Source organism: Schistocerca piceifrons, chromosome 1, assembly GCF_021461385.2.
Source record: "Schistocerca piceifrons isolate TAMUIC-IGC-003096 chromosome 1, iqSchPice1.1, whole genome shotgun sequence".
Taxonomy (NCBI): Eukaryota; Metazoa; Arthropoda; class Insecta; order Orthoptera; family Acrididae; genus Schistocerca; species Schistocerca piceifrons.
In genome coordinates, this window is record NC_060138.1 from 963362397 (window position 1) to 963388584 (window position 26188).

The window sequence follows — 26188 nt, forward strand, 5'->3', positions numbered from 1 at the left end:
TGTGCCAGTTCAGCAGAGAAGTGCTAGCTGCTCGTGGTCTTGTGGCGACGTTGAGAATGATTTTCAGCACGTGAATGTCTGTCGTGTGGAGGGCACTGAGGTGTTCATTATTTAAGTTCAGTGTTAACATTGCGTTCGGAGAGCAAATGCACTAAAGTTTTTTATTTCACCAGTAAATCTTCAATGAAGATTTTGTGTACATCGGCTCTTGGAGTGTTTTTTTCGGCAGCAGAATATTGTGCTTCAGTGTGGAGTAACAGTTGTCATAACAGCCTCATCGACGCGCAGCTCAACAACACGATGTGCACGATTATTGGTACAATCAGACCGTCTCATGACTACTGGCTTCCCGTGCTAAGCAAGGTCTACCCATCACAGATTCGCATAGGTGAGACCTTGCTTAGAGATTTCCGCAGTATAGTAGAGAATTAGGAACTACCCAATCACGATATACCTGTCTTACGAAGAAATAGGCTTCGACTCACCCGCCACTACCGAACGCTGAACACCTATCTGCAAGTAATACCAAAGTTAGAGATCTAGAGCTGGAACAAGAACTCCCAACAGATCGGGAATTACCAAGAACCGAAATGGTTCGAGAAAAATAACTGTCATACTGTGGGTGTCGAAACCAATAGGGAACTGTAGGTCAAGCGAAATAAAGTCCGCACTGGGTGTTGTCGGTGCCCCGACTCACTCTACAAATGGTGAAGTCTCCGATGTGGGACTGTTGTTCACTGAAACAAACTATCAGACATATGAGAGACAAGTGCGTCCTACCATCCTATAAAGACATGTGGGAGATTTTACGATTTCCAATACCAAAGTGGTGGAATGGGTTAGAAGCCTAGATATTAATATCTAACCCATTACTTTTTATTTAATGCAATGACATTCATTACATCTTATAAATGTACAGCATGTGTGTGCCGTAAGAATGAGGATGATGATGATGATGACGTTTATGGTAAAATGTAAATTCGAAAATGGAGACCTCTTCAAATGGGGATGGCCTGAAGATGGGTTTCATGTTGACAAGGTTTCGACTGCCTTTGTGTATCTGACTCCAGCCTGGTCAGACTCTAGATGATGTAGCAACATCAATTTTAGAAGCTCCAGCTCATCTTGTGAAACGTAACAGCATCCAGGGCAATGAAATAGATACAGATATTGTGTACACAGTGTGGTACGACTTGAAAAATAGCAGATAGGATGGAAGTTGATCAAGTCGTATTTCATCGAGATAAAGGCGTACGGAAAATTCGGGTGGCAAAACGAAACAACAAAATCGTGAATCTATTAAAGAAAACAAAACGTTAAGAGCATCCAGATTTTCAAGCAGTACGTGAGGAAAAGGGTCGTAAAGAACGAGAAGGCAAAAAAAGGCTTCTCTGAGAACAACGTTAAAGAGAAAAGGAAGAAGAGAGATGAAACAAAAAAGCTGAACTGATGAGTTACAGTAAGAGACGTGAGACTATCACGTCAAATAAATATGTTGATGGAAATCATTCTGATGATTTCATGTAACTTGTACTGAAAAGACGGAGCAGGATATACAGTCTACTTCGGATTAGCCGGAATTACGGTGACGAGTTTCTAGAACCAAGTATACCAAGCAGATAAGTAGGTACAATATGGTAACAAATAGGAACAAGTGTGGGAACAATGGCTCACTCTCACTCCCTGCCCTTGCTGTTGTGCATTGTTGAGACCTTTGTAGTGTCTTAGGTCAGTGCACTGCCAGTCGGCTGGCAAAGCGCTTGGTTATGTTCGTTATCGATCGCTGGCACAATGTTGCATTGTATTCGTTCAGGTGTAGTAGTGTACATATTTTCGTCATGAATAAACAGAAACATACAACGTTAAGTCTCAAAGAAAAACTGAATGCTTTAAAGCGGATAGACAATGGTGAGAATGTATCTAAACTGGCAAAGGGACTGGATGTTGGTAAAGCAACCATTTGTGATTGGAGGAAGAACCGAGTGAATTTTGAACAGTCCTGTGCAACGTCTTCGGGAAAAACACTCGAAATTCGGCAGACTTTGAAACAGTCCCAGTACGATAAAGTGGATGAAGCTCTTTTCCCTTGGTTTACGCAGGAAAGAGAAAGGGGAACTCCTTTGAGTGGAGCACTGGTTTAGGAAAAGGCTGTTTGTCTGAAAAAGTTAATGAATGGTCATGAGTCTTTTAGTGCGAGTACTGGTTGGTTGGACAGATTTAAAAAACGTCATGGAATCCGTCAGCTAACAATTGCTGGAGAGAAGCTTTCTTCTGACCGTGATGCAGCGAAGGGATACTTGGGTGAGTTTGAGAAAATGATGAGAGAAGGAGCATATTCTCCCCAACAAATTTATAATGCTGACGAGACTGGCCCTAATTTTAGGGCATTGCCAACAAAAAGCCTGTCATTAAAAGCAGAAGATCATGCTCCTGGTTTTAACATGTGCAAAGATCGTGTGACTTTATTAGTATGCAGCAACGCTGCTGGTTATCACAAGCTGCCTTTGATGCTGATCGGAAAATCTGCTAGGCCCAGAGCTTTTAAAAACTGCGACATGAAGTCCCTGCCCGTATATTATCGCAACGAGAAAAAAAAAATGGATGGATGGTAAGCTATTCAAAGAATGGTTTCACGGGCAGTTTGTTCCCTCTGTTCGACGGTTTTATCAGGAAAATCATTTGTCTCTCCGTGCAATCCTTTTGATTGATAACGCGCCATCTCACCTCAGCACTGAGGAATTATGTGATGGAGAAATTGTTGAGTTTTGCCGCCAAATGTTACACCACTTCTACAACCGATGGACCAGGGCGTACTGCAAACATTAAAACTGATTTACAGAAAACCATTTTTAAGAATGCTGATCCAAGACGATAACATTCCTTTAATGGACAAAGTAAAAAAGACCAATGTGAAGGATGTTGTTTATTGGGCCGCTGAGGCATGGCAGAATATTTCATAAAATACTCTAAGAAAATCATGGAGAAAACTGTGGACATCTCTTGAATTTCAGGACAACCTAGTTGAAAATGAAGAGGAAAATCTACTACAAATGATACAGACAATGCCTGGATGTGAAGAATCTAGCGAAGGCGACGTAGATGAGTGGATGGCAGCAGATGGGGCATGTGTGGAGAACCTTACTGACGCTTATTTAGTTGCTGCTGTGACTCAAGACCAGGAAAAAGTGGACTGCTGTGACGGAAGTGACAGTGAGCCAACAAGTGACAAAGGAGAGCTGGTGCCACACAGTGACGAAGCAGAAGCTCTTGACCTCGCGCTACGTTATTTGGAGCAACAGCCTACTGCTACACCTGCTGATTTGATGTTTATGAGACGATGGAGCAACTGTGCGTCAAATAACAGGCTGTCTGCATTACGCCAAAAAATAATGACTGAGTTTTTGCCATCTAAAAAGTAGGGATAAAAGTCCGCTGTATTTTAGCAAGTTTGACAGCTTTTCTTCCATTGTTATGCATTGTTCAAAACTAATGTCTTCTTGCCAGTTTTTTAATACATCTTTACTGTACTGTGTAAATTAAAATAGTGTGTATGTACAGCAGTTTTCCATACTTAGACCAACATTTTTCATGTTCGGATTAACCAAACGTTCGGATTACCGGGGTTCGGATTAGCGGGACTCTGCTCTACGTTACATTCAACTGACCTACGAAATGTTATCTGGTGCTATAATCACATGAGTTTTAACTACACTTTTGGTATATATTGAGTAATATCTCTGATAATTCAAGAGAGAGACAATTAATTATTTATAGTCCCGTAATCACCCTGAGTACAGAACTAGTTTGCTGATTGCTGATCAGCGTCGGGCTAATAGTAATGTTAACGTTAGTAATCATTGAGAGACAGAGTGCATAACCACCTAATAGAACTGTAAGCATAGTATTATTAGAGTAATTTCTCTTTTGTTTTGACGTCACTTTATTAAAAGCTATCAGTCCGCAGCTCGTGGTCGTGCGTAGCGTTCTCGCTTCCCACGCCCGGGTTCGATTCCCGGCGGAGTCAGGGATTTTCTCTGCCTCGTGATGACTGGGTGTTGTGTGCTGTCCTTAGGTTAGTTAGATTTAAGTAGTTCTAAGTTCTAGGGGACTGATGACCATAGATGTTAAGTGCCATAGTGCTCAGAGCCATTTGACCCATTAAAATCTATCAAGGCATATTAACAGTTTCAAGACAAAGTGCTTAGGGAGTTAACTCTCATTCACACTGCAAAACTAATTTCAAAGAGAATATATAATTAATTGATAATTCGTACATCTAGCCTCTCTGGCAAAGAAGAATTACTACCAATAATATTCAAATAACAATTATTATTATTTGTGTGTGTTTGCGTATATGTGTGTTTATATATTAGCCAACTGTTCGATATTGACATGACTGACATTGGCATACCGATGGAGGCGCTTCTTGAGGTAATTAAAAGCAGCCAGCATTATTTGTGGTAAAATGTCGAATCAATGTCAACTCTTCTGTGATCACGATGATATGTTATATTGCTTGGCAGCTGCTCGAATACTTCCTCGGAGATTTATGGGAAGTGTCAGATGAACAAATTTTGCTTTGTTTGAATTATTCTATTTGACTTTTGGATGTTGACAAATGCGCGGAATAACGCAAGAAGACGCGTTTTTGCGAATGACAAGTCAGCGAAGACAGGCGGCACTTGTTCTATTTTGCTGCACTTTGCTTGAGAAGGAATGCAAAGACCTATCAGTGATTGACAGCATCTTGTGCATAATTTTCCTTTATCATCGACAGACATACTGCTGTCTGTCAGTAACCCACGAATCCCAGTGTTACCTGCACGCTATACCGAAAGATATGGAAAGATTTGGCGATCGCAAACACAGCAAGATTTTGTCGTGAAAGTGTCAATGCCTGCAAAGAATTTTCCCATTGCTCTTCCACGTAATTCCGCGGTAATGAGCGATCTTTTTCGTTCTTACATGTGTATCATCGTAATTGACATTACTATTGAGATGGCTGAAGAGGCACGGCCTGAAAGCCCAAACATTTTTTTTTTAAAGTGTGCCTGCCGCTGCAGGAGAAACAATAATCATTTATAGAGATGAGACAACACTGAGGCATTGCCGTTGAGACGTTTACAAGCTAGCTTATCTAGCGTTTTCTGTTCTCGAAATGTCATGAATTTAGTACTTGGTTTGAAGGAAGCCATTTTGACAGTTAAAATATCGCACCAATGCAACTTCTTATGTGGAAAACAGCTAGGCCATAGCCGCGCGGAGTGGCCACGCAGTTTGAGGCACCATGTCACGGATTGCGAGGCCCATCCCGCCGGAGGTTAGAGTCCTCCCTCGGGAATGGGTGCATGTGTTGTTCTTAGCAAAAGTTAGTTTAAGTAGTGTGTAAGTCTAGGGACCGATGACCTCAGCAGTTTGGTCCCTTAGGAATTCACACACATTTGAACATTTTTTTGAGCTAGGCCTTGAAGAAATGAAATTTCTGACACATCATTTACAATGGTAGCAGCAGCTGCCTATGAAATACTTCAATTTTCCCTCAAATCACTAATTAAGTTGTTTTAATTACGTGATTTATTTCCAGCAATCAAATCTTTTTTGCGAAACTACACCTCACACTGGTCTATCAAATACCCCATCTATCCATTTTCCATTTTTCGTTTGACTATGAAAATTCGGACTAAAATTTATCCTCAGATCATTAATTAAATATTTCTTACTTACCTTGATTACTTTCAAGCAATTACATCTTTGTTTGCATAACTGTCCCTCATGCTGGTTAATTTGATACCGTATTTGACCACTACCCACTCTTCATTGGCAATAAAAATTATGCCAAAAACTTTTCCTCAAATATTAATTAAACTTTTCTTAACCATCCCGAATACTGTAAAGAAAATAAACACTTGCTTTTTTTGCGTAACTAGACATCACGCTAGTCAATTGGGTGACCTACTTGTCAATTTTCCACTCTTGCTGTGGCTAGGAAAATCGGTGGAAATTTATAGCGAATCATGTTTCCATTACACTCAAACATTTGACCAGGAAACGAAGAGGCTCTATTTCCAGTGAATTTTTAAGTGCTATTTAGAATGATGCTAACGTCTTAAGCGCCAGTTTCCTAACTTTTACTTCTTCTGTGTTGGTCAAAGCTTTTATGGAAATCGTGACACGGGGTTGCTGGTCACTTACGCCGCTGGTGGAATAAGGGCGTACTGGACGCTTGTACCGTAGCGGCGCTGCGGCCGAGGTAAAGCGAGCGCCGTGTCGGCAGCGGCGCCATTGTGGGGCTATTACCGGGCCCATGCCTCACGCCGCGGACACACCTGCGCGCCGCATTTGTCACGCGACCGCGCCCTCCCCTCTGTGTGTGTCCCGCCGCGGCCGCCGGACACTGCAGCCAACGCGCACGGCTAGTATCCACTATTGAGTCGGAAGAAAGGAAGGAAAGAAGGTAGGTACAAACGTAGTGTACGAAACACACGTACACCGCTGGCAACTGAAGCTGCCACACTAGGGAGAATAGTAATTTAAAAAAATTACTTATTATACATATACGAGCGTCGTTCAATAAATAATGCAAGACCTTTTTTTTCGACCATTTTAGGTTGGAAAATTCAGAATTTATCGTGGGACATCGTGGAATAGTTTTGCTTCAGTCCCTGTAGTTTCATGAAGTCCCGATGGGTAGCGGCGCTTGTACGTAGCCTTCAAAATGGCATCTGTAACGGAGGTGTGTGCCAAACAGAGATGTGTCACGAGTGAAGGTTGCGGTTCTAGCGACAAAGGTGTTAGAACTAGCGGATTTTATGAACTTTCAGGGGACAAAATTCTGTTTTATCGAGTAAAGAAATCAGAGGATTCTGGCGAATTTTTATGGGGTCAACAGACACTTGGTTTCTTAGTTTAGAAAGTAATAATATGCGTCTAACCGAACATAAACAAATACAAAAAAATGTTCAAATGTGTGTGAATTCCTAAGGGAGAAAACTGCTAAGATCATCGGTCCCTACACTTACACACTATTTAAACTAACTTTTGCTAAAAACAACACATGCACCCATTCCCGAGGGAGGACTCCAGCCTCCGGAGGAGGGGCCGCGGAGTCCGTGACATGGCGCCTCAAACCGCGCAGCCACTCCGCGCGGCAATCAAATACACTGAAACACCAAAGAAACTAGTATAGGGATAAGTATTCGCCAAAGAAATTGGTACAGAGATGAGTATTCAAATACAGATACGCAGTGCTTTTTTCTAAAAAAAAACTTTGAGGGTACTCCGACATTGGATATAATGCAGCGAAAATTACTTATAACTGAAGCATGGGATACCACCCGTCTGCTTTTAACCATGACACCACCAACATCATCATGATAGCGGGACCGTAGAGACATCTATCGGTAGCTCGGCGTTTGAGCGTACGCATATCCGTTTGGCACTAACATCGTCCACTATTAGCGGGCGAGGGCACTACATGCTTATCGAGCGTGCTGCCAGTGATTCAGTTGCCGAGAACGGTTGCTGTAGCTTCAAAATGCTTGAAACAGTCAATGACATCGCTTTTCCCACCAAAAACTGCACTGGTATCGTTCGTATTGCGATTAGCAACACGAAAAAGTGAAATAAAAAATTTACGTCCTTGAAATAAATCTTTGGCACTCTTCCAAGTTCTCAAAATCGTAAAAAAATTACTTTGTCGACGAAAAAGTTTAGGGGTACGCATCCCTCAACGTTCCACCAGAAAAACAGAGCTGCAGATACGAAATCAGACAGAATACGGCGCTGCGGTCGGCCTATATGACAACAACTGTCTGGAGTAGTTGTTAGATCGGTTATGCTGCTACAATGGCAGGTTATCAAGATATACGTAAGTTTGAACGTGGTGTTATAGTCGGCGCATGAGCGACGGGACACAGCATCTCCGAGATAGTGACGAAGTGAGTGTACATCGCTGTGGCCGGACATAGATCCTGCAAGAACGGGATCAGCGACGACTGAATAGAATCGTTCAACGTGACAGAAGTGCAAACCTTCCACAAATTTCTCCAGATTTCAATGCTGGGCCATCAACAAGTGTCAGCGTGCGAACCATTCAAAGAAACGTCGTCGATATGGCCTTTCGGAGCCGAAAGCCCACTCGTGTACCCTAGATGACTGCACGACACAAAGCCTTACGCCTCGCCTGCACCCGTCAACACCGACATTGGACTGTCGATGACTGGAAACATGTTACCCGATCGGACGAGTCTCGTTTCAAATTGTATCGAATGGATGGACGTATACCGGTATGGAGACAACCTCATGAAGCCATCGACCCTGCATGTCAGCAGTGGACTGTTCAAGCTGGTGCAGGCCAAGTAATGGTGTGTGGCGTGTGCAGTTGGAGTGATATGAGACCCCTGATACGTCTAGATACAACTCTGGCAGGTGACATGTACGTAGGCATCCTGTCTGGTCATATGCATCCATTCATGTCCATTGTGCATACAGACGGACTTGGGCATTTCCGGCAGGACATTGCGACCCCCACATGTCCAGAATTGCTAGAGAGTGGTTCCAGAAACACTCTTATGAGTTTAAACACTTCCGCTGGCCACCAAACTCCCCAGACATGAACATTATTGAGCATATCTAGGATGCCTTGCAACATGCTGTTCGGAAGAGATCTGAACCCAATCGTACTCTTACGGATTTATGGACAGCCCTGCAGCATTCATGGTGTCTATTCGCTCCAGAACTACTTCAGACATTAGTCGAGACCATGCCACGTCGTGTTGCGGCACTTCTGCGTGCCCACGGGAGCCCTACGCGATGTAAGGCAGGTATACCAGTTTCTTTGGCTCTTCAATGTAAATAAAATATAATTATTACATTCATGCATTAATCCGATTTTCAGCTTCTAAAACTGGTAACTTCAACAGCGAATCAAATATAACGGGAATCCCCGGTACCAGGAACATTCTGTCAAACAGGAACTAAACTCTATAAGTGAAAATAATACACGAGAAGTGAATTGGAACCTGACATGCTTAAGTTTAAAAGGAGCTATTTATGAGGATATCCACATACCTGACACGTACTTCCTCATGCATTGCGCCGATTGTAGTTTGCTTCGCGAATTTCTTTTCTGATTTTAGACTCATTATAACAGTCACAACTAGACACAACTTCTACATTCATGGAGACTGCCTACTAATTCTTCTTCTAAACGCCCATCTGTCCTTGTTCTTTCTTCTACCCCTACCAGAACCTATCATATTTATCTGTTCTGCTTCTAGGTATCAAAATGTGTGTGTCTTGGAGATTCTGTTCCCATCTGTGACATTTAGTCCTCCTACAAATCCAGCTGTGGCGCATTCTTCTTATTTAGCCTATGTCCATTTATTAAATTACACCTAGCACGAGTTATCTTAAGTAACGAAAAACGCAATTTCTGTTCACTCTCGGCTGTATGCCACCGCTACATTCTCATTGTTGTGCTAATTTTCTGTTCCTAATAAATATCAACAATCCTTTACTTCCCTAATTCCCCTTCTACGGAGGGGAAAATAACAGATTACTCGGTGGGAAAAAACTCAACGCATGTGAATTGCACCGCAAAACACTTTTATATCACCAGTATCCACTAGACACTTTTACTATTCGTTTATACTTGCATAATGTAGTCTAATGCGACCCAAAACACTTCCTTGCTCTCATGAACTTTCTTGTTGTTGTTGTTGTTGTTGTGGTCTTCAGTCCTGAGACTGGTTTGATGCAGCTCTCCACGCTACCCTATCCTGTGCAAGCTGCTTCATCTCCCTGTACCTACTGCAACCTACATCCTTCTGAATCTGCTTCGTGTATTCATCTCTTGGTCTCCCTCTACGATTTTTACCCTCCACGCTGCGCTCCAATGCTAAATTTGTGATCCCTTGATGCCTCAGAATATGTCCTACCAACCGGTGCCTTCTTGTCAAGTTGTGCCACAAACTCCTCTTCTCCCCAATTCTATTCAATACCTCCTCATTAGTTATGTGATCTACCCATCTCCAGCATTCTTCTGTAGCACCACATTTCGAAAGCTTCTATTCTCTTCTAGTCCAAACTAATTATCGTCCATGTCTCACTTCCATACGTGGCTACACTCCATACAAATACTTTCAGAAACAACTTTCTGACACTTAAATCTGTACTCGATGTTAACAAGTTTCTCTTCTACAGAAACGCTTTCCTTGCCATTGTCAGTCTACATTTTATATCCTCTCTTTTCGACCATCATCAGTTATTTTACTCCCCAAATAGCAAAACTCCTTTACTACTTTAAGTGTCTCATTTCCTAATCCAATTCCCTCAGCATCAACCGACTTCATTCGACTACATTCCATTGTCCTCGTTTTGCTTTTGTTGATGTTCATTTTATACCCTCCTTTCAAGACACTGTCCATTCCGTTCAACTGCTCTTCCAGGTCCTCTGCTGTCTCTGACAGAATTACAATGTCATCGGCGAACCTCAAAGTTTTTATTTCTTCTCCATGGATTTTAATACCTACGCCGAATTTTTCTTTTGTTTCCTTTACTGCTTGCTCAATATACAGATTGAATAACGTAGGGGAGAGGCCACAACCCTGTCTCACTCCCTTCCCAACCACTGCTTCCCTTTCGTGTCCCTCGACTCTTATAACTGCCATCTGGTTTCTGTACAAATTGTAAATAGCCTTTCGCTCCCTGTATTTTACCCCTGCCACCTTCAGAATTTGAAAGAAAGTATTCCAGTCAACATTGTCAAAAGCTTTCTCTAAGTCTACAAATGCTAGAAACGTAGGTTTGCCTTTCCTTAATCTTTCTTCTAAGATAATTCGTAAGGTCAGTATTGCCTCACGTGTTCCAGTGTTTCTACGGAATCCAAACTGATCTTCCCCGAGGTTAGCTTCTACTAGTTTTTCCATTCGTCTGTAAAGAATTCGTGTTAGTGTTTTGCAGCTGTGACTTATTAAACTGTTAGTTCGGTAATTTTCACATCTATCAACACCTGCTTTCTTTGGGATTGGAATTATTATATTCTTCTTGAAGTCTGAGGGTATTTCGCCTGTCTCATACATCTTGTTCACCAGATGGTAGAGTTTTGTCAGGACTGGCTCTCCCAAGGCCGTCAGTAGTTCTAATGGAATGTTGTCTACTCCTGGGGCCTTGTTTCGACTCAGGTCGTTCAGTACTCTGTCAAACTCTTCACGAATTATCGTATCTCCCATTTCATCTTCATCTACATCCTCTTCCATTTCCATAATATTGTCCTCATGTACATCACCCTTGTATAGACCCTCTATATACTCCTTCCACCTTTCTGCTGTCCTTTCTTTGCTTAGAACTGGGTTTCCATCTGAGTTCTTGATATTCATGCAAGTGGTTCTCTTTTCTCCAAAGGTCTCCTTAATTTTCCTGTAGGCAGTATCTATCTTACCCCTAGTGAGATAAGCCTCTACAACCTTACATTTGTCCTCTAGCCATTCCTGCTTAGCCATTTTGCACTTCCTGTCCTGTCGTCTTTTTACCTACCTGATCCTCTGCTGCCTTCACTACTTCATCCCTCAGAGCTACCCATTCTTCTTCTACTGTACTTCTTTCCCCCATTCCTGTGAATTGTTTCCTCATATTCTCCCTGAAACTCTGTACAACCTCTGGTTTAGTAAGTTTATCCACGTCCCATCTCCTTAAATTCCCACCTATTTGCAGTTTCTTCAGTTTTAATCTACAGTTCATAACCAATAGATTGTGGTCAGAGTCCACATCTGCCCCTGGAAATGTCTTACAATTTAAAACCTGATTCCTGAATCTCTGTCTTACGATTATATAATCTATCTGGTACCTTCTAGTATCTCCAGGATTCTTCCATGTATACTGTGGTGTCACCGCCAGACACCACACTTGCTAGGTGGTAGATTAAATCGGCCGCGGTCCATTTAGTACATGTCGGACCCGCGTGTCGCCACTGTGTAATCGCAGACCTAGCGCCACCACAAGGCAGGTCTCGAGATACGATATTGCACTCGCCCCAGTTGTACGGACGACCTAGCTAGCGACTAGATGTACGAAGCCTTTCTCTCTCATTAGCCGAGAGGCAGAATAGCCTTCAGCTAAGTTAATGGCTACGAACTAGCAAGGCGCCATTAGCCTTACAGTGATTGTAATTAAAGTCTCCTGTGTATCGTCAAGAGCGATGTACCACAATGATTGATTAAAGATAAGTATTAATCTAGCTACGTACTTTTCTTCATAGCATTAATTACGTAGCCTGTTCCAGTACTTCACGCCCGTCTGCGTTAGTCTAGCGTGCATTTTCAGCCACCTCGATCTACAAGGTGTTGGCCCAGCTGCCGACACATCATATACAACCTTCTTTCATGATTCTTGAACCAAGTGTTGGCTATGATTAAGTTATGCTCTGTGCAAAATTCTACCAGACGGCTTCCTCTTTCATTTCTTCCCCCCAATCCATATTCACCTACTACGTTTCTTTCTCTCCCTTTTCCTACTCTCGAATTCCAGTCACCCATGACTATTAAAGTTTCGTCTCACATCACTACCTGAATAATTTCTTTTATCTCATCATACATTTCATCAATTTCTTCATCATCTGCAGAGCTAGTTGGCATATAAACTTGTACTACTGTAGTAGGCGTGGGTTTCGTGTCTATCTTGGCCACAATAATGCGTTCACTATGCTGTTTGTAGTAGCTTACGCGCACTCGTATTTTTTTATTCATTATTAAACCGACTCCTGCATTACCCCTATTTGATTTTGTATTTATAATCCTGTATTCACCTGACCAAAAGTCTTGTTCCTCTTGCCACCGAACTTCACTAATTTCCACTATATCTAACTTTAACCTATCCATTTCCCTTTTTAAATTTTCTAACCTACCTGCCCGATTAAGGGATCTGACATTCCACGCTCCGATCCGTAGAACGCCAGTTTTCTTTCTCCTGATAACGATGTCCTCCTGAGTAGTCCCCGCCCGGAGATCCGAATGGGGAACTATTTTACCTCCGGAATATTTTACCCAAGAGGACGCCATCATCATTTAACCATACAGTAAAGTTGCATGCCCTCGGGAAAAATTACGGCTGTAGTTTCCCCTTGCTTTCAGCCGTTCGCAGTACCAGCACAGCAAGGCCGTTTTGGTTAGTGTTACAAGGCCAGATTAGTCAACCATCCAGACTGTTGCCCCTGCAACTACTGAAAAGGCTGCTGCCCCTCTTCAGGAACCACACATTTGTCTGGCCTCCCAACAGATACCCCTCCGTTGTGGTCGCACCTACGGTACGGCCATCTGTAACGCTGAGGCACGCAAGCCTCCCCACCAACGGCAAGGTCCATGGTTAATGGGGAAGGAGTGCGTTTATATGTTTCCTTTTGTAATGAAACTGAATACGAAACTAAGTACTAGTATTTCATTAGGTATGGATTGAAAAAGTTGTCGACTGACAACCTAATTTGCATGCGAAAAGTGTTCAGGCGTTTACTCAATAGTAATATCAAAGAAAGGCGGTAAAGATTTTGCCAGTGTCATTAAGACTCAAGGTTTTGATGACAGTAAGATTGAGTAGAAATAGTAAACATTTTTTGGCAAGCCTAAAGGTGTAAGTATGCTAGAATGAAACTTTTTAAAAATTCCTATAACTATTCACATTCTTCTCAGCATCCTTTGGAAATCTAAGAAGTGATATTTCGGACAGCCCCTGCAATTTATAGTGCTATAAGAAGTCCAAGATATGACGGCATTTTTATTTCGAATGTCCTTCTGCACTTCATTAACACTTTGCACAAAGTACAATCATTTCGCAATGTTTATACAGGCCAGCCGCTTGGAGACGCTGCGGTAGCGAACTGGCAGGAAAACTGTGGGACCTTCTTGATTCAACAATGAGGGATAAGAAGGAAAATGTATCAGAGTTGGACTGTTTGGAATGTCATAGTCGTTTTAGTTGTGTCGGTATGTTGCAGTGTCGTTAGTTCTTGGGCCGTGTGGCTAAGCTTCCTTTGAAATCCTGGGGTCCTTCTGTCCTTTGTTTGTTCACTTCTGAGATGTTCTCGTTATGGTGGAGGCGCCGGCCTCGCGGCGGCAGCTCGATTTCAGCGACGATGACGGCGAGAGGGCGCGATCAGAGCAGACGAAGTGATCGATGTGAGAGAGTATGGTGGAGAGGTTCTGGCTGGACAGAAATGGCAGAGTGAGTTAGGACACGACGGCCAGAACTGACAGGAGGAGACCCCATCGCTTTACAGGACAAGAGGCCCATAGGTGTTTGCGTTGGGTTCAAAATGGCTCTGAGCACTATGGGAGTGAACATCTATGGTCATCAGTCCCCTAGAACTTAGAACTACTTAAACCTAACTAACCTGAGGATATCACACAACACCCAGTCATCACGGGCGTTTGCGTTGGGTTAAAGGGGATCGTCGTCCGCGCTGGTCTTTTTTCCACTACTTAGTGACATTCTTTAACTTCTGTTATTTGGTGGAGTGGCTGTAGTGCTGTGATTCTGGACACGAATTTTGAGCTTGATTACAAAACTCTGACTGATGGCTTAGCTGTTTGCTTACATGAATTCCCGAAAGAATGAGCCTGGATAGTGTCTCCTTGCAGGCAGTTGTTTCATATTTATTCAGTAATCTGAAGGCCTACCTAGTGTTCTATCCTACACCTCCCTACGCGTCACCACTGTTCATGGTTCATAAGGACAGTAAGGTGAGTTCCGACCGGTAGTTGATTGCAGGTCGATGAACGAAAAGGTTATCTTGGAATCTGTGCCTTTGCCTAATATTCATCATTGTTTTACGTGGTTATCTGGAGCAAAGTATTTTACCGTTGTGCATTTGAACCAAGCCTATTACCAAATTCCACTGTCAAAGGATTCCAAGGACATAACTGGCTTCTGTACTGGTTGGAATCTATTCGAATTTAACAGAGTACTGTTTGGTCTGTCGACAAGGGCGGCTGTTTTATCTAGGTTACTGGATTGGGTGTTCGACGACTTAAATTTAGGTGTGTATACAACTATTTTGATGACGTTGTTATCTATAGCCCCATCTTTGAGGAACACTTTCAGCATTTGGAAGCAGTGCTAGATTCAGGGAGACAGGTTTGACAGTGAAACCTTCTAAGGGTACCTTCGCCCGCCGTCAGATTTCCTTTCTACGCTACGTAGTCTCTGCCAAAGAGGATAGGATACATCAAGAACCTACGAAGGATCTGCGAAAATCTCCCCCTTTTGTTAATAAAAAACTGGGGTCGGCAGATTCATTGGGATGGCCAACTACTTCTGCAAATATGTGCCTAACCCCATACAATTGGCCTCCTCTCTTAATGAATTACTCAGGAAAGGAGTTAGTTTCTGTTGGGATGAAACTCACCAGGTATCATTCGAAGCTATTAAGCAAGCTCTTAATAACTTTCCCCTCGTGGCTATCCCAAACTTCGAGTTGCCCTATGTAGTCCAAACTGACGTCTCTACTAGGGGGTTAGCGGCAGTCCTCCTCCAAGAGCAGGAAGGAGAACGTAGACCGGTGGCCTATGCGTTGTTCTCAGCGGAGGTTAAGTATCCTTTCTTCGAATGGGAGGGGCTAGCGGTGCTTTTCGCTTTATAAAAGTTTAGGTTTTACTTTGAGCACCGCGAATTTTTACTTGAAACTTATAATTAAGCCTTCAGTTGGGTGTTGGTGCGCCCACGTAAGACGGGTCATATAGCTCGCTGGGTTGTTCGGATTTCGGCTTCCCAATTCAATATGAAGCATATCCGTGGCACCGAAAATCAGGTGGCCAATGCCTTGAAGCATATGTCTGAGGTTGGGGTTCAGAATTCAGAGAAGTATTCCAGTCCAGAGTATTGTGTAGGCAGGACACTATCCAAAGTCTCAGAACTGTCTGGGGACCTCAGGCAAAGAAAGGACAGTGATCGCAGGATTAAGGCGATTAACATTAACTACTGAATAGGAACAGGTGGCAGGTCATCTCAAGCATAAAGGCCTGGTCTATTGTCACGGGGCAGGGTCAGGTAGTTTCCGGTTCTATTTGTCCATTCAGCTCGTCCAGCCTGTGTACTTTCATCGTACAGTGGTTAGAGGGCACCTAGGTGTTCACAGGACTATTGTTAATATTTAGCACCATGTTTCTTGGGCTTCCTTGTAGAAGGATATCTGGCGGTTGGTGAGTGAATGTGAAGTCGGATATCTGGCGGTTGGTGAGTGAATGTGAAATCGTTAAAAGAGCCAAACTATATTCAAGCCCTGGAAAAGGTCTTCTGCAGCCCACTAGGGAAACTTATCCCATGAATAAGTGGTTCATCGATAATATCGGTCCTTTGCCATGCACTCGCGGTCGTAACTGGTATTTTACTCATAGTGAAGGACTCCTTCTCACGCTTCTGCACTCATAGTGAAGGACTCCATCTCACGCTTCTACTGTTTAATCCCAGGCCTTGGTGTTACAGCTCCTATTACTATTCGACGTCTCTTGGGGATAATTTCCATCTTTGGCCCACTGAGGTATTTGGTCAGCGATAATGCCCCAGCTTTAAATCTAAGGGCTTAGGAGATTTTGTTTTGAGCAGGTTATCTGCCACATCACAACTACCCCCTGCTATCCTCAACCATATTTTTCATAATGTGTTAACTGAAATTTGAAAGGGCCTCTTACTGTCTTAAGTTAATTCACCTCTGGCTAACATGTGGTCAGTTAACGATTTGCTTTCGGAGTGTGCTTACGCTAAGGTTCTGGAGGAGAACTGGAGGAAGTCGTGTCGAAATATTCAGCGGGCCCATCAGAGGTTGGCTGATAGTTATATCAGGGGTGTAGAGAATGTAGGGGTAAGGTAGGTGACCGGGTTTGCGTTATAATAATAAAAAATACATATATGAATGGAAAAAATTTAAAGGATAATACAATTACATAATTAAAAATGTTCTGCTTGTACGAATTTAGGCTATTCGGACTTCCTCTTTTACATTTCAATTGTAGATGCAGGCAGCCGACTTCAAGGACATAAATGCGTGTCAAAAAATGAAGAAAATCCTCCTTACTTGGCTCCACTTCACTTTTATAAAAATACTTAATACTGTTGTTAAGTATTCTCTTATCCATATTCACATATTATACATAACACTCGTAATACTTCATACTTCAAGCAATACATCTTAACTATCCTTCCACATACGAGAGAGATTAAAAAAAAATCATGTACAAAGAAAAATGAATGATGAATTTTTGTTTTTCATTTGTCTGCGCCTTACTGCGCATTCATAATTAATGTCTTTGCCGACGCTTATGGTCGATCGCTGTTTCATTTTTTTAAAAATAAGTTTTAACTTTACCATATCCGGGCATCTTTCACCATGTACCTACACAGGTTTTAGTGCACCCTCCAGCGTTGATCAGAAAGGCGGGAAGGGCTATTCTAGTAAGTTAGTACCCCGAGCATTGGCTCCAGTCAACTTGTTCGTACGCGATCTGGTATGATTTTTTTTTTCTAGTAATTTAATTGAAAGCTTTGTTGCTTTGGTAAAAATAAAATTGGTTCTTTTTGTCGTGACAGAATAAATTACTATTAATCACACCAGATTTGTCGGAGAACAGCAGCAACATGTTTAATTGACCCAGCTTTAAGAAATTCTATTACCTTTTAGCGGAAAATTCGTGCGGTACTCTCCGACGTTAGAAAAGTCGTGGTGTTCCGTTCGGAGCAGGAGGCGGCTGTCTTTTCTCCTTCGCGATATCGAAAATTACTAAAAAAAAATGAACAGAAATTTTTTTTCGGAGGAAGATCGCGCGGAGAAAACAGACGGAAGTTACATGAAAGAAACCTAAGGGACCAACTAATTGGATTTGTACGAACATATAAACGGAACTGAAAGAACTTGGAATAAATACTATAACGATGTCGTCACGACAGCCTCCTGTTCCGACAGAACACACGCTGGATCATAAGCTGCATAAATCTTTTAAACAGAAAAGATTATCACAAGTATAATTAATGAAAATAAAGTTGAGAGATTTTCTTTGAAATTAAATAAACTTCAAGGCTTCAAGTGTTATATTATGAAACGGAAACTTACATTAACATGGCCACCCATTGTGGCGGTGGAGCGAATTTTCATGATACACATTCTCGCTTGTTTGTGGCTACATATATTTTTCAATCACTTAAACTCTTAAATTTACAATAAAATGATTATATCAGTATGGAGCACAATACTTTTGCATCCGACTCGCAACACATTCACAGAAGAACAGCTAGAGAGCGGCGCGGCTCCCTGAGGAAGTAAAAATTGGCAATTGTTATTTTGAAACATAGGTGCATCGGTTTTTTTTTTACTGATCGATAGCAGCGTATAACAGTTTATAGCTATCGTGATATTCTGCGCTTTTCAGGAGCGCGGCAAAGATATCTGGTTACAGCATTCATTGGTATATGTTAGAAGTTCGCACATACTGACGCAAATACAGAAAAAAAAACTTTTACATATTAAAAATCGCAGTGATAAAGGCTGTAATGTCACAATGCCTCCCATGTGAGGCATGATGATTCCGGAAGGATCATCAGGACTCACATGTAGTTTCAAGACATTACTGTGTTTTATCATCTGTTTACTTTCGTTCTAACATAAAATTGGAATGAGTTTGTCATCTAGTTATTTTATGCTTTCAGTACAGTTATGAAAACAAATGTCTTTCAGTGTCTTTTGTGCACTTTGGCACTTCTCTCAGTTCATTGTAAGGTGTCCTTGCACTGTCATCTTAATTGCTGTTACTGTGAAACAAAATATGACAAAAAACAATCTTAAGTCTAACACACACAAAGATAAATGAATAATACTCTATATAGGAAACAAAACATGTCAGTAGACAAACATACACAGATACATTGAAATAATTATTTAAACAGTCCTCTAAAATTGTCTGTGACCTGTTTGGTCTCGGAATGTTTTTTTTATCCGTTTCATTAGATTCTTTTAGAATGTCGTTGTTAATCAGGACGTTTCACTTGACACTACACTGTACACTTTTATTTGTCACACGCTCACTTAACCGGAGTCTGCAACGTCTATTCTCGTTCGGTGAGCGGCGTCGTCCGAGAGGTCACGACCCTGGGTAGCGTTTTTTTTTGTGTTCGCTCGTGCTGCCTCTCTAGTGTCTCGCATCAAGCGTCATGTCGTTTACATGCAAATAAACAGAAAGAAACCTGTGTTAGGTTCGTGCTATAATGTAGACTTACAGGTAAAGGTTTTATAGGATTCTGGACAGGATTGATAACCTTCCCCTCCAGTTAACGTTTCAGTGCTCAGTAATGCCTTGTCTTTATTTAACTATCTATCGCAAAATATCCGACGTGACTGATTAAATGGAAATTAATTTGAAGCTAAGACTTCTATTTTTACAGAATAAATAAAGTTCATAATTAAGTTTCACTGTGATAGCTTTAGCAATGTCTCTTGCGTAGTTGTGAGACGGAAAACATTCTAAGGTCAATGACACGCCTCCACAGCGCGCGCGGCGGTTGTGTTTCAAATGTTAATTGTTGAGTTCAACTGCAAGCAGCTCCGAGCTGTTGCCGGTTACTAGTCCAGTGCAACACGCGCTCGTGTATGCTCGTATGAAGTTTAACGTGTGTCACTCACGCTCTGCTAAAATGAGAACACGCGGAAAACACAAGTCTAGTGTCCTTTCTCCATCGTCGATCGGCGTATCGAAAACTTGGGTAGAAAATACCACCGTCTGTTTCGAGGATTTCACACGACAGTCCCTGCGACTTGCCATGCTGCTTACACACAGGTCAGTGAAGCCAACGTTTTACATATAGTTTGCAAAATGTTTTGCTGTGATCGCTGTCACTACCTGCACTTGCGTGTACACATGTCACTGCACACGTATTTTGTACACTTTATCACTCGCATTTTGTTTAGAACGTCTTAGTGTCTGCAAATTCACATCTCCCATCTCACATTGTGATTTCAAAGTTCACAGTTCAAGTTACTCACAGGTAAATACATTACAAGATTAAACAATGTCCATAAATTACATACATACATACATTTCTTAAGTTTGCTTACAGTCACAAAATTCTGTTAACCTTTTCAGTCACGCCACGCCGGATTAGCGTATTGAATACCACTACTTGTGCATCAAGGCACGATTATTTCGGTTATTCTCTCTCCCTTTTACAAAGGTAAAAATTTTTTTTTAAACAAATCTTTTAAGCAGCTTGTTATTTCGTTTCTCTTCAAAATTTAGTGTCACTGTTTATGTAGAGCACAGATTGAACAAATTCTGTCTCTACTGGTCGACCATACTCATGCATTTCTCTCCGGAAGATTAATGCTTCATAAAGTTACTGGCTGCAAGTACTACTCGCGGAATGTATTATAATCTCTCAACATTGCTACTCGCGATACGCGATTAGAACAAAACTTTCACTAACGGATCTCTCCCACAAATTTCGTTTCCACTTCAACCGTCTAAAGAGCACTCAGATGAGCCTGTCAAATTCTAATCCTCACTTTTTTTTAATGGGATAGGATGGGGAAGTGGAAGAGGAGAGGATCAAATATGAACATAAATACACTATATACATATACAAATTCTAGCACAACTACACTAGGATATTTTTTGTGACCTTAGATGCATGACATGCGTCACGTGTGCCTTCAAGTGGCTATTCTTTAATCTAATATCAGATCTTAGTTTTATTATTATAATGTGAGTCATATCTGGTGACAGCTTTCTAGTTTATCACGCTTCCTTCTGGGCGCTTGTCGGACTTGGCTGTGAAATAACTAATTACTTTAGTGCACCTTACATGTTTAAAGAAGAAACGTTTACCATCAGGAATACTTCAGACTTGTCAGTACGACGTATATGTTTCCATGTAGTGGCACTCTCCACTACATGACCTAACAGCTGTTGTAAAACAGAATAAAGGAAATGCTTTATTGCTTAGCTATTAAATCTTTATGAGGCTTACTGTTCGTAGATGATACTTTGAATCTGAGATTGAATCTCCTGAAAACTATCAAATACTACGTGATTCTCTGTTATTTACTGCTTTTGACAGTTCAAACACTTGGCTACACAAATCTGTTTAATTCTAAAGATCGCGCTAACAAAAGGTATAGTTCATGGCGGTGTTACAATAACGCACAGTTTACACGCAATAGGCTGTACTCTGTACACTTAAAGACTAACATTCCATCTTGAGGGCTGAAAGAGAAATTGCTTAACCTAATATTTCACATACATATATATTCATTGGAGTTGGAAGGTGGCAATCTGCTACTTCCTTCCGTATCTCCTTTCACCAATAACGGCATTCCTCAATGCCAACAGCCAACTTGGACTGCTTACACCTATGACTAACTTAAAACTAACTGAGAATCTGTCCTCTCAAATGGAATGTGCTTTCTTTTTCGTACGCCATAATAAATCAAATCTTCAGTTACCTCCATAGATTTTTCGCCAAAGTGTGAGTACTCGTATTGGTGTGTTTGAATACCGAAGTGTTTTACAGGTTAAACCTTAGGCTAATGTTCCTTTGCTTGTTACTTTGCCTCGTTATACTTCTTGAGATCCTGGTGGTGATACAATCCTTTAATTCTGCCAGATGCTGGATCCGCTATTAGATAACATCCTGTATGTGGTTTTCTAATTACTACAAATGGTCCGTCGTACAATAGCCTCCATTTCCGATTTCTTTTCAACAACTTCGATGGTTTAAAATGTGTCCGTAAAAGCACCTTTTCATTAATATCATATGTAAGAGCCTTAGATACTTCCTTGTCATAAGACTTCTTGCGTAGATTCGCCTGTACAGCTAAGGATACCAATGCTTGCCTAAGTTTTGCATCTAAATCTAATTCTGGTTCTACAATTTTAGGTATGGGATCTAACCATTCATTTCTTTCCCGATGACTCGTCATTAATTCCGCAGCATCCCCAAGGAGGCGAAAAGGTGCTGCCTTTAGTTTTCCGCTTTCTTGTGATGCGACTGATTTGATTCTTCTGTCACATCACTTGACCATTCTCGCTGGTTTTTTACCCATTGTGTGTGTTGATTTGTATCAAACCCTTGTTGGTACTGCACTTGATTACCAGGCTGAAAAATCGGTACATTACTTGCCTGCGTAAAATATACCGGTGGATTGTATTGTTTTCTTGGTTTATTGTTATTGTATCTAAAGTGCTGTTGTGGTGGCGTGTACTGTTGTTGTTGCATGAATGGTTGTTGCTGAGGCGTGTATTGCTGTTGTTGCTGATGTTGTGGCTGCCCATAGCGTTGTGGTGGAGGTGGCTGACCTCCGCAATTTTGATTGTTGCAACGTTTACCCTTGTATTTGTTCCCATTCTGGAAGAAGTTACTACCGTTATTGTTTGATTGGTATGGGGCATTCCCGTAATACTGTTGTTGCGTGTTGTATATTGGATTGTACCGTTGGTTGCCGTAATGCTTGTTTTTGTGTTTACCATTACGGTAACCATTGTTTCGGCCTCTATTGCGGTTATTGTACTGTTTGTTTCCGTATTGTGTTTCGTGTGAACCATTTCCATTACTACCGTTTCCATTCGAATACGTGCCTGCGTTGTTGTTCTTACGGTTAGCATTCGCACGCGCGTCTTCGTGTATAAGATCGAGCGAATCAAGGACGGATAAAAATGCGTCCTGATCTTCCTCTGACACGTTCACTAATTTTTCGCGTATGGAAATGGGTAGTTTTGACTTAAGGATCATAATAACATCTTTTGTTGTTATGGGAGTGTCCCAATATTGTATCTTTCTCAAGTACTTTTCAAAGTACCGGCGAAGTCCGCCACTGTTCGAATGGAAAGGTTCGGCGTTATAGACCTCTTTGCGTAGGCGTTGCTGAACACCTGCGCTCCAAAATTTGCTTAAAAAGTTCTTCTCAAACTCGCTAAATGTTTTGCACTTATCAACCATCTCGGTTCCCCATATAGCACTTTCTCCTTGTATGTATCCGGTAATGAATTGTATTCTCTGTTTGTCATTCCAGGCAGCTGGAAAGACTCCTGAAAAGTTCTTTAGGAAAACGACTGGATGAATATTTCGCTTTTCCGGTTGGAATGGTTGAAAAACTCTGTGTTTCAATACACTCTCCTCTTTCATGAGGGTTGTGAGTGTCAATTGTTCAGTGTTGTTGTTGTGTGAATCGTTAAATTCATTTTTCAGTCGCGGAATGTACTGTGGTGTGTTGTGTTGTTGTGTTGTCTGGTATTGATGTTCATCTGGCTCAGAAGGTAGTGAGTGTTTCCCGTCGCTCTGGTTATCATACTGTAGTGTTTGAATTTGCTGTTTCAGGTCGGATATCTCATCTGTTACTTGCTTCCGCCATTCCGGCAAATCCCGGGTAAACACTCGTCTAATTTGGCCTAGTTCAGTACAAACAGTGTCTCCTGAACTGCCGGATGCAGATAATATGTCTAAGGTTGCGGATTTAACAACGTCTTTCAAGTCACGTGTAACCTTCTCCTCAACTAGCTTCTCTTGTACATCAATCCATTCTTTGTAATGTTCGGTAAGTGCTTTAGTGTGCGAAGCAACACTACTGTTAACTCTTTCGTCAATAGTTCGGTCCGAAATGTCATTCGCCATTGCACTTAATTTTGATTCTACAGTGGCTACCGCTGTCGCTAACTGGTCTACCTGTCGTGCAACTGTTTTATACGCAAGTTTTACCGAATCGGTTTCTTTGCGACACGCTTCGATTTGAGTTGTGAGATTCTGACCAATGTTATCAATTTTGTTATTCAGAGTGCTTATCTGGGTTGTCAAAGTGGTTACTTGCTCCGTGACGTCACCCTTAACCGAATCTATCTGTGCCGTGACGTCACTCTTAACCGAATCTATCTGTGCCGTGACGTCACCCTTAACCGAATCTATCTGTGCCGTGACGTCACCCTTAACCGAATCTATCTGTGCCGTGACGTCACCCTTAACCGAATCTATCTGTGCTGTGAGAGAGCCTACTTGCGTAGTGAGGGTACCTACTTTCGCATCAATGATGGTATTTACGTCATTCCTAACTGAGTCAATCTGTGTTGTCATATCCGTTTTCAGCTCTGATAAAAACTTGTCTCTGTCTTTCTCACGTTGTTCGCGATCACGTTCGCGCTGTTCCCTCTCCTGTCTGTCTAGTATCAATTCCTGTAACAACTGATACCGTTATCGGGGAGGTGGGTGTTTCCTGCTGAGTGTCGTCCACGTTAGCTACCTCTTGTCTGTCGTCTGTCCTGGCCGTCGTTCCGCGTGAGCGGAGTCGGTAATGTTTGTTAACAGTGCCGTCGCTTTCGTCTGCAGAGTTCGCGCTCGATTGTCCGTCCGCCATAATGAAATTCAACTATTGCCAACTTAAAATGGGTACTGCCAACTGAAATTCTGATTGTCAATTATTCTTGCCGCGCAAGTTAAAGTCGCGGCGCGTTCGTCAAATGTCTAATGTTACGTGGGTAATAACTGACAAACGTCTGTAGCAAAAAGACAAGATAGAGTCAACGCCGTTGAAACAATTGTTTGCCAACGCTGTTACACAGAAAAGACTGAAATGGCATCCATCTTGAACTTACACGAGAATACTAACTACAGTATAAAACAAATAGGCCAAGCAAAAGGTTACAGAAAATGTTCAAATAATTACATAGAAAAAAAATGGTTTTTTACGTTAAGCTACAGAAAGGATAGAGTGAGGTCGAATTTGAAGGTCAATGAGCTACTCTTTAGACAGAACTATGGCGAACGAAATTTTGGTACTCACTCGGCGTTGTCTTCAAAACTGCAAATCTGCGTCTTATTAAATCCCAAGATATTTGTGTACATACCGCGTCCTTCAAGATTGCGTACATTTATTGCTCATCCGTAATTTTATGCAGCATTGGGTTCCAAAGAGCGATACATGAAATAAGACAATCATATATTAGTACCGTGACACTTTCAATATTTTAGTCAAGTCCCTGTTCGGGCGCCAGATCTGGTATGATTTTTTTTTTTCCTAGTAATTTAATTGAAAGCTTTGTTGCTTTGGTAAAAATAAAATTGGTTCTTTTTGTCGTGACAGAATAAATTACTATTAATCACACCAGATTTGTCGGAGAACAGCAGCAACATGTTTAATTGACCCAGCTTTAAGAAATTCTATTACCTTTTAGCGGAAAATTCGTGCGGTACTCTCCGACGTTAGAAAAGTCGTGGTGTTCCGTTCGGAGCAGGAGGCGGCTGTCTTTTCTCCTTCGCGATATCGAAAATTACTAAAAAAAAATGAACAGAAATTTTTTTTCGGAGGAAGATCGCGCGGAGAAAACAGACGGAAGTTACATGAAAGAAACCTAAGGGACCAACTAATTGGATTTGTACGAACATATAAACGGAACTGAAAGAACTTGGAATAAATACTATAACGATGTCGTCACGACAGCCTCCTGTTCCGGCAGAACACACGCTGGATCATAAGCTGCATAAATCTTTTAAACAGAAAAGATTATCACAAGTATAATTAATGAAAATAAAGTTGAGAGATTTTCTTTGAAATTAAATAAACTTCAGGGCTTCAAGTATTATATTATGAAACGGAAACTTACATTAACATGGCCACCCATTGTGGCGGTGGAGCGAATTTTCATGATACACATTCTCGCTTGTTTGTGGCTACATATATTTTTCAATCACTTAAACTCTTAAATTTACAATAAAATGATTATATCAGTATGGAGCACAATACTTTTGCATCCGACTCGCAACACATTCACAGAAGAACAGCTAGAGAGCGGCGCGGCTCCCTGAAGAAGTAAAAATTGGCAATTGTTATTTTGAAACATAGGTGCATCGTTTTTTTTTTTTACTGATCGATAGCAGCGTATAACAGTTTATAGCTATCGTGATATTCTGCGCTTTTCAGGAGCGCGGCAACGATATCTGGTTACAACATTCATTGGTATATGTTAGAAGTTCGCACATACTGACGCAAATACAGAAAAAAAAACTTTTACATATTAAAAATCGCAGTGATAAAGGCTGTAATGTCACAGTACCTACACAGGTTTTAGTGCACCCTCCAGTGTTGATCAGAAAGGCGGGAAGGGCTATTCTAGTAAGTTAGTACCCCGAGCATTGGCTCCAGTCAACTTGTTCGTACGCGATCTTGAATCGAGTA

The 26188-nt window shown here is 41.6% G+C and overlaps 1 pseudogene; it reads left to right on the forward strand.

Moving 5' to 3' along the window:
* Positions 1–937: 937 nt before the first annotated feature.
* On the forward strand, positions 938–1527 carry LOC124776837 (annotated as a pseudogene).
* Positions 1528–26188: the final 24661 nt, after the last annotated feature.